Below are 17721 nucleotides of genomic sequence, written 5' to 3' on the forward strand. Positions count from 1 at the left end.
AACGTTATGGAACCTGCTGATAGTAGTCATGCCACATGGCTCAATGACGACGTTCACGTCAACATAACGGTATGGAACCTGCTGATAGTAGTCATGCCACATGGTTCAATGACGAAGTTCACGTCAACATAACGGCATGGAACCTGCTGATAGTAGTCATGCCACATGGCTCAATGACGACGTTCACGTCAACATAATGGCATGGAACCTGCTGATAGTAATCATGCCACCTGGCTCAATGACGACAGTCACGTCAACATAACGCTATGGAACCTGCTGATAGTAGTCATGCCACCTGGTTCAATGATGACAGTCACGTCAACATAACGGTATGGAACCTGCTGATAGTAATCATGCCACCTGGTTCAATGACGACGTTCACATCAACATAACGGCATGGCACATGCTGATAGTAATCATGCCAACTGGTTCAATGACGACGTTCACGTCAACATAACGGCATGGAACCTGCTGATAGTAGTCATGCCACCTGGCTCAATGACGAAGTTCACGTCAACATAACGGTATGGAACCTGCTGATAGTAATCATGCCACATGGCTCAATGACGAAGTTGACGTTAATATAACGGTTTGGAATCTGCTGATAGTAATCATGCCTCCTGGCTGAATGACGACGTTCACGTCAACATAACGGTATGGAACCTGCTGATAGTAGTCATGCCACCTGGCTCAATGACGACAGTCACGTCAACATAACGGCATGGAACCTGCTGATAGTAGTCATGCCACCTGGCTCAATGACGACGTTCACATCAACATAACGGTATGGAACCTTCTGATAGTAGTCATGCCACCTGGCTCAATGACGACGTTTACGTGAACATAACGGTATGGAACCTGCTGATAGTAGTCATGCCAACTGGCTCAATGACGAAGTTCACGTCAACATAACGGTATGGAACCTGCTGATAGTAATCATGCCACATGGCTCAATGACGAAGTTCACGTTAATATAACGGTTTGGAATCTGCTGATAGTAATCATGCCACCTGGCTGAATGACGACGTTCACGTCAACATAACGGCATGGAACCTGCTGATAGTAATCATGCCACCTGGCTCAATGACGACAGTCACGTCAACATAACGGTATGGAACCTTCTGATAGTAATCATGCCACCTGGCTCAATGACGACGTTCACGTCAACATAACGGTGTTGAACCTGCTGATAGTAATCATGCCACCTGGCTCAATGACGACGTTCACGTCAACATAACGGTATGGAACCTGCTGATAGTAGTCATGTCACATGGCTCAATGACGACGTTCGCGTCAACATAACGGTATTGAAACTGCTGATAGTAATCATGGCACCTGGCTCAATGACGACAGTCACGTCAATATAACGGTATGGAACCTGCTGATAGTGGTCATGCCACATGGTTCAATGACGACGTTCACGTCAACATAACGGTATGGAACCTGCTGATAGTAGTCATGCCACATGGCTCAATGACGACGTTCACGTCAACATAACGGTATGGAACCTGCTGATAGTAGTCATGCCACATGGTTCAATGACGAAGTTCACGTCAACATAACGGCATGGAACCTGCTGATAGTAGTCATGCCACATGGCTCAATGACGACGTTCACGTCAACATAACGGCATGGAACCTGCTGATAGTAATCATGCCACCTGGCTCAATGACGACAGTCACGTCAACATAACGCTATGGAACCTGCTGATAGTAGTCATGCCACCTGGTTCAATGATGACAGTCACGTCAACATAACGGTATGGAACCTGCTGATAGTAATCATGCCACCTGGTTCAATGACGACGTTCACATGAACATAACGGCATGGCACCTGCTGATAGTAGTCATGCCACCTGGCTCAATGCAACAGTCACGTCAACATAACGGCATGGAACCTGCTGATAGTAGTCATGCCACATGGTTCAATGACGACGTTCACGTCAACATAATGGTATGGAACCTGCTGAAAGTAGTCATGCCACATGGCTCAATGACGACGTTCACGTCAATATAACGGTATGGAACCTGCTGATAGTAGTCATGCCACCTGGCTCAATGACGACGTTTACGTGAACATAACGGTATGGAACCTGCTGATAGTAGTCATGCCACATGGCTCAATGACGAAGTTCACGTCAACATAACGGTATGGAACCTGCTGATAGTAATCATGCCACCTGGTTCAATGACGACGTTCACATCAACATAACGGCATGGCACCTGCTGATAGTAGTCATGCCACCTGGCTCAATGACGACAGTCACGTCAACATAACGGCATGGAACCTGCTGATAGTAGTCATGCCACATGGTTCAATGACGACGTTCACGTCAACATAATGGTATGGAACCTGCTGAAAGTAGTCATGCCACATGGCTCAATGACGACGTTCACGTCAATATAACGGTATGGAACCTGCTGATAGTAGTCATGCCACCTGGCTCAATGACGACGTTTACGTGAACATAACGGTATGGAACCTGCTGATAGTAGTCATGCCACATGGCTCAATGACGAAGTTCACGTCAACATAACGGTATGGAACCTGCTGATAGTAATCATGCCACATGGCTCAATGACGAAGTTCACGTTAATATAAAGGTTTGGAATCTGCTGATAGTAATCATGCCACCTGGCTGAATGACGACGGTCACGTCAACATAACGGTATGGAACCTGCTGATAGTAATCATGCCACCTGGCTCAATGACGACAGTCACGTCAACATAACGGTATGGAACCTTCTGATAGTAATCATGCCACCTGGCTCAATGACGACAGTCATGTCAACATAACGGTGTTGAACCTGCTGATAGTAATCATGCCACCTGGCTCAATGACGACGTTCACGTCAACATAACGGTATGGAACCTGCTGATAGTAGTCATACCACCTGGCTCAATGACGACGTTCACGTCAACATAACGGCATGGAACCTGCTGATAGTAGTCATGCCACCTGGCTCAATGACGACGTTCACGTCAACATCACGCTATGGAACCTGCTGATAGTAATCATGCCACCTGGCTCAATGACGACAGTCACGTCAACATAACGGTATGGAACCTGCTGATAGTAGTCATGCCAACTGGTTCAATGACGACGTTCACGTCAACATAACGGCATGGAACCTGCTGATAGTAGTCATGCCACCTGGCTCAATGACGAAGTTCACGTCAACATAACGGTATGGAACCTGCTGATAGTAATCATGCCACATGGCTCAATGACGAAGTTGACGTTAATATAACGGTTTGGAATCTGCTGATAGTAATCATGCCTCCTGGCTGAATGACGACGTTCACGTCAACATAACGGTATGGAACCTGCTGATAGTAGTCATGCCACCTGGCTCAATGACGACAGTCACGTCAACATAACGGCATGGAACCTGCTGATAGTAGTCATGCCACATGGTTCAATGACGACGTTCACGTCAACATAATGGTATGGAACCTGCTGAAAGTAGTCATGCCACATGGCTCAATGACGACGTTCACGTCAATATAACGGTATGGAACCTGCTGATAGTAGTCATGCCACCTGGCTCAATGACGACGTTTACGTGAACATAACGGTATGGAACCTGCTGATAGTAGTCATGCCACATGGCTCAATGACGAAGTTCACGTCAACATAACGGTATGGAACCTGCTGATAGTAATCATGCCACATGGCTCAATGACGAAGTTCACGTTAATATAAAGGTTTGGAATCTGCTGATAGTAATCATGCCACCTGGCTGAATGACGACGGTCACGTCAACATAACGGTATGGAACCTGCTGATAGTAATCATGCCACCTGGCTCAATGACGACAGTCACGTCAACATAACGGTATGGAACCTTCTGATAGTAATCATGCCACCTGGCTCAATGACGACAGTCATGTCAACATAACGGTGTTGAACCTGCTGATAGTAATCATGCCACCTGGCTCAATGACGACGTTCACGTCAACATAACGGTATGGAACCTGCTGATAGTAGTCATACCACCTGGCTCAATGACGACGTTCACGTCAACATCACGCTATGGAACCTGCTGATAGTAATCATGCCACCTGGCTCAATGACGACAGTCACGTCAACATAACGGTATGGAACCTGCTGATAGTAGTCATACCACCTGGCTCAATGACGACGTTCACGTCAACATCACGCTATGGAACCTGCTGATAGTAATCATGCCACCTGGCTCAATGACGACAGTCACGTCAACATAACGGTATGGAACCTGCTGATAGTAGTCATGCCAACTGGTTCAATGACGACGTTCACGTCAACATAACGGCATGGAACCTGCTGATAGTAGTCATGCCACCTGGCTCAATGACGACGTTCACGTCAACATAACGGTATGGAACCTGCTGATAGTAATCATGCCACCTGGCTCAATGACGAAGTTGACGTTAATATAACGGTTTGGAATCTGCTGATAGTAATCATGCCTCCTGGCTGAATGACGACGTTCACGTCAACATAACGGTATGGAACCTGCTGATAGTAATCATGCCACCTGGCTCAATGACGACGTTCACGTCAACATAACGGTATGGAACCTTCTGATAGTAATCATGCCACCTGGCTCAATGACGACAGTCACGTCAACATAACGGTGTTGAACCTGCTGATAGTAGTCATGCCACCTGGCTCAATGACGAAGTTCACGTCAACATAACGGTATGGAACCTGCTGATAGTAGTCATGCCACATGGCTCAATGACGACGTTCACGTCAACATAACGGTATGGAACCTGCTGATAGTAATCATGCCACCTGGCTCAATGACGACATTCACGTCAACATAACGGTATGGAACCTGCTGATAGTAGTCATACCACCTGGCTCAATGACGACAGTCACGTCAACATAACGGTATGGAACCTGCTGATAGTAGTCATGCCACCTGGTTCAATGATGACAGTCACGTCAACATAACGGTATGGAACCTGCTGATAGTAGTCATGCCACATGGTTCAATGATGAGGTTCACATCAACATAACGGCATGGCACCTGCTGATAGTAGTCATGCCACCTGGCTCAATGACGACAGTCACGTCAACATAACGGCATGGAACCTGCTGATAGTAGTCATGCCACATGGTTCAATGACGACGTTCACGTCAACATAATGGTATGGAACCTGCTGAAAGTAGTCATGCCACATGGCTCAATGATGACGTTCACGTCAACATAACGGTATGGAACCTTCTGATAGTAGTCATGCCACCTGGCTCAATGACTACGTTTACGTGAACATAACGGTATGGAACCTGCTGATAGTAGTCATGCCAACTGGCTCAATGACGAAGTTCACGTGAACATAACGGTATGGAACCTGCTGATAGTAATCATGCCACATGGCTCAATGACGAAGTTCACGTTAATATAACGGTTTGGAATCTGCTGATAGTAATCATGCCACCTGGCTGAATGACGACGTTCACGTCAACATAACGGTTTGGAACCTGCTGATAGTAATCATGCCACCTGGCTCAATGACGACAGTCACGTCAACATAACGGTATGGAACCTTCTGATAGTAATCATGCCACCTGGCTCAATGACGACAGTCATGTCAACATAACGGTGTTGAACCTGCTGATAGTAATCATGCCACCTGGCTCAATGACGACGTTCACGTCAACATAACGGTATGGAACCTGCTGATAGTAGTCATGTCACATGGCTCAATGACGACATTCACGTCAACATAACGGTATTGAAACTGCTGATAGTAGTCATGGCACCTGGCTCAATGACGACGTTCACGTCAATATAACGGTATGGAACCTGCTGATAGTGGTCATGACACATGGTTCAATGACGACGTTCACGTCAACATAACGGTATGGAACCTGCTGATAGTAGTCATGACACATGGCTCAATGACGACGTTCACGTCAACATAACGGTATGGAACCTGCTGATAGTAGTCATGCCACATGGTTCAATGACGACGTTCACGTCAACATAACGGCATGGAACCTGCTGATAGTAATCATGCCACATGGCTCAATGACGAAGTTCACGTCAACATAACTGCATGGAACCTGCTGATAGTAATCATGCCACCTGACTCAATGACGATGTTCACCTCAACATAACGGTTTGGAACCTGCTGATAGTAATCATGCCACCTGGCTCAATGATGACGTTCACGTCAACATAACGGTATGGAACCTGCTGATAGTAATCATGCCACCTGGCTCAATGACGAAGTTCACGTCAACATAACGGTATGGAACCTGCTGATAGTAATCATGCCACCTGGCTCAATGACGACGTTCACGTCAACATAACGGTATGGAACCTGCTGATAGTAGTCATACCACCTGGCTCAATGACGACAGTCACGTCAACATAACGGTATGGAACCTGCTGATAGTAGTCATGCCACATGGTTCAATGACGACGTTCACGTCAACATAACGGCATGGAACCTGCTGATAGTAATCATGCCACATGGCTCAATGACGAAGTTCACGTCAACATAACTGCATGGAACCTGCTGATAGTAATCATGCCACCTGACTCAATGACGACGTTCACCTCAACATAACGGTTTGGAACCTGCTGATAGTAATCATGCCACCTGGCTCAATGACGACGTTCACGTCAACATAACGGTATGGAACCTGCTGATAGTAGTCATGCCACCTGGCTCAATGACGACGTTCACGTCAACATAACGGTATGGAACCTGCTGATAGTAATCATGCCACCTGGCTCAATGACGACGTTCACGTCAACATAACGGTATGGAACCTGCTGATAGTAGTCATACCACCTGGCTCAATGACGACAGTCACGTCAACATAACGGTATGGAACCTGCTGATAGTAATCATGCCACCTGGCTCAATGACGACGTTCACGTCAACATAACAGCATGGAACCTGCTGATAGTAGTCATGGCACCTGGCTCAATGACGACAGTCACGTCAACATAAAGGCATGGAACCTGCTGATAGTAGTCATGCCACATGGTTCAATGACGACGTTCACGTCAACATAACGGCATGGAACCTGCTGATAGTAGTCATGCCACCTGGCTCAATGACGACGTTCACATCAACATAACGACATGGAACCTGCTGATAGTAGTCATGCCAAATGGTTCAATGACGACGTTCACGTCAACAAAACGGTATGAAACCTGCTGATAGTAATCATGCCACCTGGCTCAATGACGACGTTCACGTCAACATAACGGTATGGAACCTGCTGATAGTAGTCATGCCACCTGGCTCAATGACGACGTTTACGTGAACATAACGGTATGGAACCTGCTGATAGTAGTCATGCCAACTGGCTCAATGACGAAGTTCACGTCAACATAACGGTATGGAACCTGCTGATAGTAATCATGCCACATGGCTCAATGACGAAGTTCACGTTAATATAACGGTTTGGAATCTGCTGATAGTAATCATGCCACCTGGCTGAATGACGACGTTCACGTCAACATAACGGTATGGAACCTGCTGATAGTAATCATGCCACCTGGCTCAATGACGACAGTCACGTCAACATAACGGTATGGAACCTTCTGATAGTAATCATGCCACCTGGCTCAATGACGACGTTCACGTCAACATAACGGTGTTGAACCTGCTGATAGTAATCATGCCACCTGGCTCAATGACGACGTTCACGTCAACATAACGGTATGGAACCTGCTGATAGTAGTCATGTCACATGGCTCAATGACGACGTTCACGTCAACATAACGGTATTGAAACTGCTGATAGTAATCATGGCACCTGGCTCAATGACGACAGTCACGTCAATATAACGGTATGGAACCTGCTGATAGTGGTCATGCCACATGGTTCAATGACGACATTCACGTCAACATAACGGTATGGAACCTGCTGATAGTAGTCATGCCACATGGCTCAATGACGACGTTCACGTCAACATAACGGTATGGAACCTGCTGATAGTAGTCATGCCACATGGTTCAATGACGAAGTTCACGTCAACATAACGGCATGGAACCTGCTGATAGTAGTCATGCCACATGGCTCAATGACGACGTTCACGTCAACATAACGGCATGGAACCTGCTGATAGTAATCATGCCACCTGGCTCAATGACGACGTTCACGTCAACATAACAGTTTGGAACCTGCTGATAGTAATCATGCCACCTGGCTCAATGATGACGTTCACGTCAACATAACGGTATGGAACCTGCTGATAGTAGTCATGCCACCTGGCTCAATGACGAAGTTCACGTCAACATAACGGTATGGAACCTGCTGATAGTAATCATGCCACCTGGCTCAATGACGACGTTCACGTCAACATAACGGTATTGAACCTGCTGATAGTAGTCATACCACCTGGCTCAATGACGACAGTCACGTCAACATAACGGTATGGAACCTGCTGATAGTAGTCATGCCACCTGGTTCAATGACGACGTTCACGTCAACATAACAGCATGGAACCTGCTGATAGTAGTCATGGCACCTGGCTCAATGACGACGTTCACGTCAACATAACGGCATGGAACCTGCTGATAGTAGTCATGCCACATGGTTCAATGACGACGTTCACGTCAACATAACGGCATGGAACCTGCTGATAGTAGTCATGCCACCTGGCTCAATGACGACGTTCACGTCAACATAACGACATGGAACCTGCTGATAGTAGTCATGCCACATGGTTCAATGATGACGTTCACGTCAACAAAACGGTATGGAACCTGCTGATAGTAATCATGCCACCTGGCTCAATGACGACGTTCACGTCAACATAACGGTATGGAACCTGCTGATAGTAATCATGCCACATGGTTCAATGACGACGTTCACGTCAACATAACGGCATGGAACCTGCTGATAGTAGTCATGCCATCTGGCTCAATGATGACGTTGATGTCAACATAACGGTATGGAACCTGCTGATAGTAGTCATGCCACCTGGCCCATTGACGACGTTCACTTCAAGAAAACGGTATGGAACCTGCTGATAGTAGTCATGCCACCTGGCTCAATGACGATGTTCACGTCAACATAACGGTATTGAACCTGCTTATAGTAATCATGCCACCTGGCTCAATGACGACAGTCACGTCAACATAACGCTATGGAACCTGCTGATAGTAGTCATGCCACCTGGTTCAATGACGACGTTCACGTCAACATAACAGCATGGAACCTGCTGATAGTAGTCATGGCACCTGGCTCAATGACGACATTCACGTCAACATAACGGCATGGAACCTGCTGATAGTAGTCATGCCACATGGTTCAATGACGACGTTCACGTCAACATAACGGCATGGAACCTGCTGATAGTAGTCATGCCACCTGGCTCAATGACGACGTTCACGTCAACATAACGACATGGAACCTGCTGATAGTAGTCATGCCACATGGTTCAATGACGACGTTCACGTCAACAAAACGGTATGGAACCTGCTGATAGTAATCATGCCACCTGGCTCAATGACGACGTTCACGTCAACATAACGGTATGGAACCTGCTGATAGTAGTCATGCCACCTGGCTCAATGACGACGTTCACGTCAACATAACGGTATTGAACCTGCTGATAGTAATCATGCCACCTGGCTCAATGACGATAGTCACGTCAACATAACGCTATGGAACCTGCTGATAGTAATCATGCCACCTGGCTCAATGACGACGTTCACGTCAACATAACGCTATGGAACCTGCTGATAGTAATCATGCCAGCTGGCTCAATGACGACGTTTACGTGAACATAACGGTATGGAACCTGCTGATAGTAGTCATGCCACCTGGTTCAATGACGACGTTCACGTCAACATAACGGTATTGAACCTGCTGATAGTAATCATGCCACCTGGCTCAATGACGACAGTCACGTCAACATAGCGCTATGGAACCTGCTGATAGTAATCATGCCACCTGGCTCAATGACGACGTTCACGTCAACATAACGGTATGGAACCTGCTGATAGTAATCATGCCACCTGGCTCAATGACGACAGTCACGTCAACATAACGGTATGGAACCTGCTGATTGTAGTCATGCCACCTGGCTCAATGACGACGTTCACGTCAACATAACGGTATGGAACCTGCCGATAGTAGTCATGCCACATGGTTCAATGACGACGTTCACGTCAACATAACGGTATGCAACCTGCCGATAGTAGTCATGCCACATGGTTCAATGACGACGTTCACGTCAACATAACGGTATGGAACCTGCTGATAGTAGTCATGCCACCTGGTTCAATGACGACGTTCACGTCAACATCACGGTATGGAAACTGCCGATAGTAGTCATGCCACCTGGTTCAATGACGACGTTCACGTCAACATAACGGTATGGAACCTGCCGATAGTAGTCATGCCACATGGTTCAATGACGACGTTCAAGTGGAATGTCATGTCTCCTTAGTTAGTGAGAACAATCTTCACAAAATGATGATGTTGTAACTTAGGTAGTTATTTTCATAAAATATGCCTGTGACATGTTGGTACGTCGCGTGAGATTATAGTCACTGCATTTGCAACTGTACTGTGGCACGTTTAGCAAGTGCACCGAATAAGATCTATGCTTATTAGCCAAATTCAACATGAGGTAAATAAATGCGACAAAACCATTTCCATATTCATAAGGATGTATTTAAGAGTCGCTTTCAAATAGTGATGATACCAGGTGTTCGCAGCACGGTGAGCATATCTTGCCCTATCGGTGGCATCCACCACAAACACACGGAAAGGCAAGTCGATTGTTCACCTGAAAAACAATAACACCGGAAAATATGGTACAAGTCAAAATGTCACAGTTTTGTCACTGGTGTGTCAAACATGAAACATTTTGAAATCTTTACTGGCTTGGAGTTTGCCAACCTGATCAAACAACTTTTGAGCAAGAAACTGCCAAAATGCAAGCAAATGTTTTGAGTGTTTGAGAATCCACATGGTATTAATTGAACTTGTCTCAAGTCTTGAGCCAGAAATATATAACTTTTTTACGGATTTGTATGGAGCTTTGGAATCCAGTACATATGAAGAATGTCTTTAGGTTTTAGAGACAGTCAAAAGATGATAGTACTAATGCGTACAGATCTCTTCCCTAGTTAACATACTGACCTTACATGTGGCATTGTTTGATATGTCACTTGTGTACCAAGTTATCTGATCAAACAGTTAATGTAGGGATGCTTACAAAGCGAAATTGCTCGTGCCTTTTCTTTATAGAACATAACTGCGTTTATGGAAATGAGTTAGATAAAGATGACAGAAAAAATAGAGCCCAACTCACGCTAAACTGGTTCAGTTTTGTTGCTGAGGAAAGTAAATGTGTTTCTTGAGAAACTTTTCAAGCTCATTTTGTAAACCTAATTGTTTGTTTTATACCTAGTGTTACGCATCATCCAATCAGGTTATGTACCATATCATTCACATACAGACATATTCAGATAGACGTCTACTTGCACAGCTAATGCCGACTGACTTTATCTAATTTGATTCGGTTGAGAACAATTGGCAAATCGTGTGAAAAAATGTAAAAACTGTCTCTAGAGCACCAGTGTTGGTGCAAGAGATAGAGTAGGTATTATTTCGTCCTGTGGCGACCAGACAGTTAAACATGAGTGTCACGAGACACGGGACCTGTAGCTCTGCATGGCACATGACATGGTGTATGTAGTTGGTCAACTCGGGGGGGACGCGGTGTTGAAAGATGAGATGTTGATCATTCCGAGCCGATGACACGTCCGTATCACGCGTGCAGATGTTAGCTACATGGCTCTACCACAGATTCAACATACACAGATCACCCACGAGCAGTGAGGAGCAATTATATGGCAATGGTGCCTTTGGTACTTTCTTTATTGCTTCCAAGTAAACGCATGGTCTGCAATAAGAATGTTATATTATGTTAGTTTGACGTGTTGTATTCTCTGATACATGTACGACGCCTGTTACGTAAACTATATGTACTAGCTTGGCCACAAGTAAATGCAGTACATAATGCTAGTATTAATACTAGGTATACACTCATCAAAAAAAGAAACGCACAGGTAGTATGAAGTTCACTGAACCTGACTACACAAAAAATCCGTTATATAAATTGGATATATGTTATTGGAAAATGTTGGTGGCTTGATATTCGACAAACGTTGCGTCAAAAAGCAGCCGTTGTCGATTTGCATTGTCTTAAATGGCATTGTTTTCACACTTGTTAAAAAATGTCATGGAGGAAAACAGTAAAGCAAAATGCACGTGCAAGTTATGGCATTCGTAACTCGTGGTAGTGGCTATAAAAAGGCAAGCATGAGCCAATAATTTGTCATTCAATTGTCAACATTTTTTCAAGTTCGCAAATGCCGAGACTCAGCGCTGCCGATCGGAACATCGCCATAGGACGTATCTAAAGAGGGGAATGGCATTCTTCTGTTGCACGCCACTTCAACGTCCACCACAGCACCATTTGGTCACACGAGATACTGAGTTCAGCGCAACCTTGTGGCCTTATGTGACATGACAATGAACAGTTTTCAATGCCTTTGTACAACGACAACATGTGACTATCGAGCTCCAAAATTTCATATTTATATCTACGATAATAAATTATATATATCGACTTTATTAGGTACAATAAATTTACTAAAAATCTACCTGTGCGTTTCTTTTTTTTGAAGAGTGTATATACTAGCAAGTTATAATGTAGTGTGAACAGTCGTTAGTGGTATATTAAATTCTATGAGTTGATAGAAGATTTGCATTCATATGCAATTGTATTATTTGCCTCAAAGAGTTTAGTTGGAGCAGTCTTATTTACATGGCAATGTATTGACCATAGAGTCTGGGAAAGGTTTTGGAATCGTTGTATATGGACTGGGAGTGGTTTTGGAACCTTTGCTCAGAATCTAGGAGTGGTTTTGGAATCGTTGCATAGAGTCTAGGAGTGTTTTGAACTTTGTCACAAACGACAGCATTGGGCAAGGCCTTGGCGATGTTCGATCTGAGCCAAGGCAAGTACCGAGCCGAATATTGATCCGTAAAGAATGTTAAAACACGTTCATATTTAGACGTCACTCAGATTTTGATAGATCAGCAGTTTATACCTTTACAATAGCTTTGTAATTACAACCTATTTTAGAATAATGAATACACGATAGACAAACTGGATTCCGTCCAATTTGAGTGCGCGTGGAACATACTGCGTGTTCGGCCACCAGTTAGTTCGTTAACTGACAACTTCAAGTTTTCAATTTCTAACCAAAACAACTCATAGTGTACACAGTACAATTCAGAAATTGTATGTGTACCACTCAACATTTGCCAAGGGCCACATATTTGATTAAACAGGGCTATTTTGGACCTTAGAAAATGTTGAGTAGTATATTTACATGAGGTAGTATCATAATATAAAATTGATACTCATGGTATAATGATATGACACTTGACAAGTGAGAGCTATTTTAGCAGGTCAGCGGTAGAAAAGTAATAATAAATACCATAATTATCATTCTTTTTTAACTTCGGGATTATACAACCAATATACTTAAACGATTGAATGTTCTACTATCATTTGTTGTGAATAAGCATGGGAGTTTATAAAGGTTACGCTATATACGACAATATTTTGGTAATAACACGTTTCTTTCAAGTCTTTCAGTTACTGGAACATATAATGACAACCGAGTCCCAGATCTGGCAGAGTCTGTCAGTGAAAGGAACATTCTGCCAACAACCCTTTTCCAGGGGCAAAATAGTATTACTTGTACGAAATTGTAATATAAGTTAGAATATTTTACTGGTAATAATATATAATTTTCAAAGGATAAAACAGGTTTAATTCAAGAAAATACCTTTCCTTTTGAAGATAAAGATAAATCATGATGCCAACTTTGTGAAAAGTCTTCTTTTAATGTCAGTTCTACAACAGAGAGCAACCATTTTTATTAGGTACAACTTGGTTAGTCCAAATATATGCCACATATATATAAGCCACATTCATCAAGAATGTTTTAACAAATGCAATCCAGGGTTGTTTATACTGGTTGTGTATATTTTACAAAAATAAAGATTGATATCCAATAAGAGTTAAATTATTTTGGTTTTTCGGAAGTTAATATTTTACACCAATATGATTAAACTCGTTTCTTTATCTCCATGTCCAAAGGAAAGCGTCCTTTTCCCCAATAGGGGCGGTCGGGTAGCCTAGTGGTTAAAGCGTTCGCTCGTCACGCCGAAGACTCGGGTTCGAATCCCGACATGGGTACAATGTGTGAAGCCCATTTCTGGTGTCCCCCGCCGTGATATTGCTGGAATATTGCTAAAAGCGGCGTAAAACCACACTCACTCACTCACTCACTTTTCCCCAATAGAGCATATAGCGGGTGTACGATTTCTTAACTGTGTTGCTAATTTTATAAACTCCTTATGAACCATTTCTAAATGAGTGATATTGACATTTTCCCACACTTCGCAACTATACTGAACCGCAAAAGAACCGTCACCCCAAGTAACATTGCATGAAAAGTTGTCATTAAAACATCTCGGTATTTTTTGTCAAAGTTTCTAAAATCTAACAAACCCAAAGCAGATGCCAATAAAACCGATCGCACAAACGCATCACGGCAATGGCCATGCTAACCCGATGCACGTGAGTTCCGTGCAAATTGAAATGCACATGGCTTCCCCCATTTCTTGCCCTATAAAAATCCACCCAGATCGGATAACATTATTTCGTTATTGAATTGCTACCTCATGCCAAGATTGACAAGAAATCAGCGACACCAAGCCCTTGGATGATTGCAAGCTCGACAAACCGCCCAGCAAGTAGCCAATGTATTTCAAGGCCACGTAAGGGCCATATTCAGGCTCCAGCAACGGTACCACACCACCAACACTACAGATGACCGCCCACGTAGTGGAAGACCAAGGGTCACCAAATGACGTCAGGATCGTCAGATTGTGCGACAGCATCTTCAAGATCGCTTTGTTACTGCTGCGGACACTGCTCGACAGACCATGGGGACACACCAGCGACACATGAGTGCTGACACCGTGCGTCGACAATTGACGAGCAGACACCTCCACTGTCACAGGCCACACCGACGATCCATTCTGACCCCACGTCATCGCCGGGACCGTCTTCAGTGGGCAACACAGCACCAGCAACCAGCATTGACACCACAGTGGAGAAGGGTCCTCTTCTCAGACGAGAGCTGTTACTGTAGGTGGCAGAGAGAGAGAGAGAGAGAGAGAGAGAGAGAGAGAGAGAGAGAGAGAGAGAGAGAGAGAGAGAGAGAGAGAGAGAGAGAGAGAGAGAGAGTCTTGCGACGCCGTGGGGAACGTTTTTCGGATGCTTGTGTTGTTGAGAGTGGTCCGAGCATCATTGTGGGGGATGGAATTGGTCTTGCACAGAGGGTCGGCCCTGTGGTCTTCCAGAACATCGGTCCAGGAAGAAGGAATGGTGTTACAGCAGCTCGGTACATTGATCAAGTCTTGAGACCACACGCCATACATCATTTGGCACGTCGGCACAACCACGAGTTTCAGCATGATAACGCCCGTGCCCACACTGCGAGAGCAACAAGAGACTTCCTCCAGCAGAATGGCATCAGAACCATGCAGTGGCCTGCCCTCAGTCCCGATTTAAATCCCATTTAGCACGTGTGGGACGAGATTCAAAGACGGCTGAATGACGTCCGACCACGGCCTACAACTGCAGCTGAACTGCGTCAGGCGTTCCTCAGAGTGTGGGCTCAAGTGCCTATGGCCTTCATCAACCGCCTCATCCATTCCATGTATCGACGTTGCACGGCAGTAATAAATGCACATGGCGGACACACGAGATACTGACTTGTGATGCAATTTTCTTAGAGACAAGTGTTGTGTTTCACTTTAAGAACATTTGACACTTTAATTTCAACCTTGATGATCAGTTTTGCAAAGTTTCATCTTTTTAATATGTCTCAAAGTATGTTTACAGTGTTTGGACAAATAAGGTCTCTCATATATCTATCCACGATGACGTTTCTTTTTCCGTTCAACATATATTGCATTATTGGATGAATCATGTGGTCTAATGCCTTAAACAAACAATCAAGAGGTAAATATGATTTCTTTGCTAAAAAAATTGTTGATGGTGTTTCATATGGCAACCTTTGACATAAACTGAGTCTAATTAAAAACTTCACATTTTTAAAAGTAATCCCATTTATGATATACAACGGACAAATGTATCAGAGAAGGTAATTTTTAATCATTAATGTCCAAAGAAGGATTTTAATTAACGGTGGTAACCATAATTTGTTCCAAGCACCTACGGTATACGGTAATAACATCAACAGTTTAAATCATAAGTCCCAAGCACGAGAATCTGATGGCACACAAGTTCAGTAGCGTGTATGGCCACCATGTGCGTTGACAACTGCCACACAACGCCTCCGCATGGACCTTGTGATGCTTGTGAACACATGATTGGGAAGACGACGCCATTGTTGCTGCAAAATGGTGACAAGATCTTGCAAATTCTGTGGTTGGTTCTGGAGAGTGCGCAGACTTCTGCCAAGAGCATCCCAGACGTGTTCGATGGGCTTGCGGTCGGGAGACCTTGACGGCCAGTCCATGACGTTGACTCCCGCATTCTGAAGGAAATTCCTTGTCAAAATTGCAGTGTGGGGTCTGGCATTGTCGTGTTGGAAGATCAAACCGGGTCAATGTGCTGCCATAAAAGTACCTGGTCGCGGTAAGCAGCAGTGTTGAGGTTGCCACGGATGACAAGAATCCTGGAACGTGCATTGCCACAGAAAGCACCCCACACCATGACACTTCCGCCTCGAAATCTGTCAACTTCCTGTGCACAACACTGGGCGTAACGTTCATGACGGCGCCTCCGCACCCTCGCCCTACCATCCGCAAATCGAAGATTGAATAGGGATTCATCACCGAAGACTTGATTCCAATTCCCCTGAGTCCATCGTAAGTGTCGCTGTGCCCACAATTGACGTTGACGTCTGTGTAATTGAGTCAGAATCGGCCCGCAGTATGGCCGTCGTGCTTGAAGGTGAGCGGTTCTCAGACGGTTTCGAACAGTTTGCGCACTCAGTCTACCCCTTAACAGTTCATTTCTAGTTGATGTAGCTGTCAAAAATCGGTTACTGAGGTGACGTAAGACAATCTGACGATCCTCTGCATGTGACGTCACACGTGGTCGACCTTGCCGAGGGCGATCAGCGGTGGTACCCGTTTGCTGAAGACGCGTCTGTAAATCATAAACAGTCCGTCGACTATAACCCATCGTCCTTGCGACTTCAGCTACGGACGTTTCCGTCTGCAACATGCCGATGGCACGTTCACGTTGCACATTTGAAAGGCGTGGCATGACAAATGGCCGTAAAGACTTTTGTTTTCTTGTGTTTTTCTTTTTTTGTTAATGACTGCTAACAAGTATGGCTGAAAACACGTGCGGTATTATGGCCACGTGACCAGTTGCACGTGAAAAAACACTTTTGCCACTATAGTGCTGTGCACATGATTTTGATCGATTCACCTGCACAAAAACGGGTATTATCTGAAGACAATACGTGGCCATTACTGTTTAAATACACAATAAGGGCCCACAATGATAACTGGTGAAAATGTTAAAATTGTAGGATTGTGAAGTTTTTAATTTGGTTCAGTATATATTATGAAAATACATAACTCGGCTTTGACCGTAACGAAACGTGAGTCTGTTGTGTGA

Source organism: Haliotis rufescens, unplaced genomic scaffold (assembly GCF_023055435.1).
Source record: "Haliotis rufescens isolate VD_foot unplaced genomic scaffold, xgHalRufe1.0.p SCAF_4, whole genome shotgun sequence".
In the NCBI taxonomy this organism is placed as follows: domain Eukaryota; kingdom Metazoa; phylum Mollusca; class Gastropoda; order Lepetellida; family Haliotidae; genus Haliotis; species Haliotis rufescens.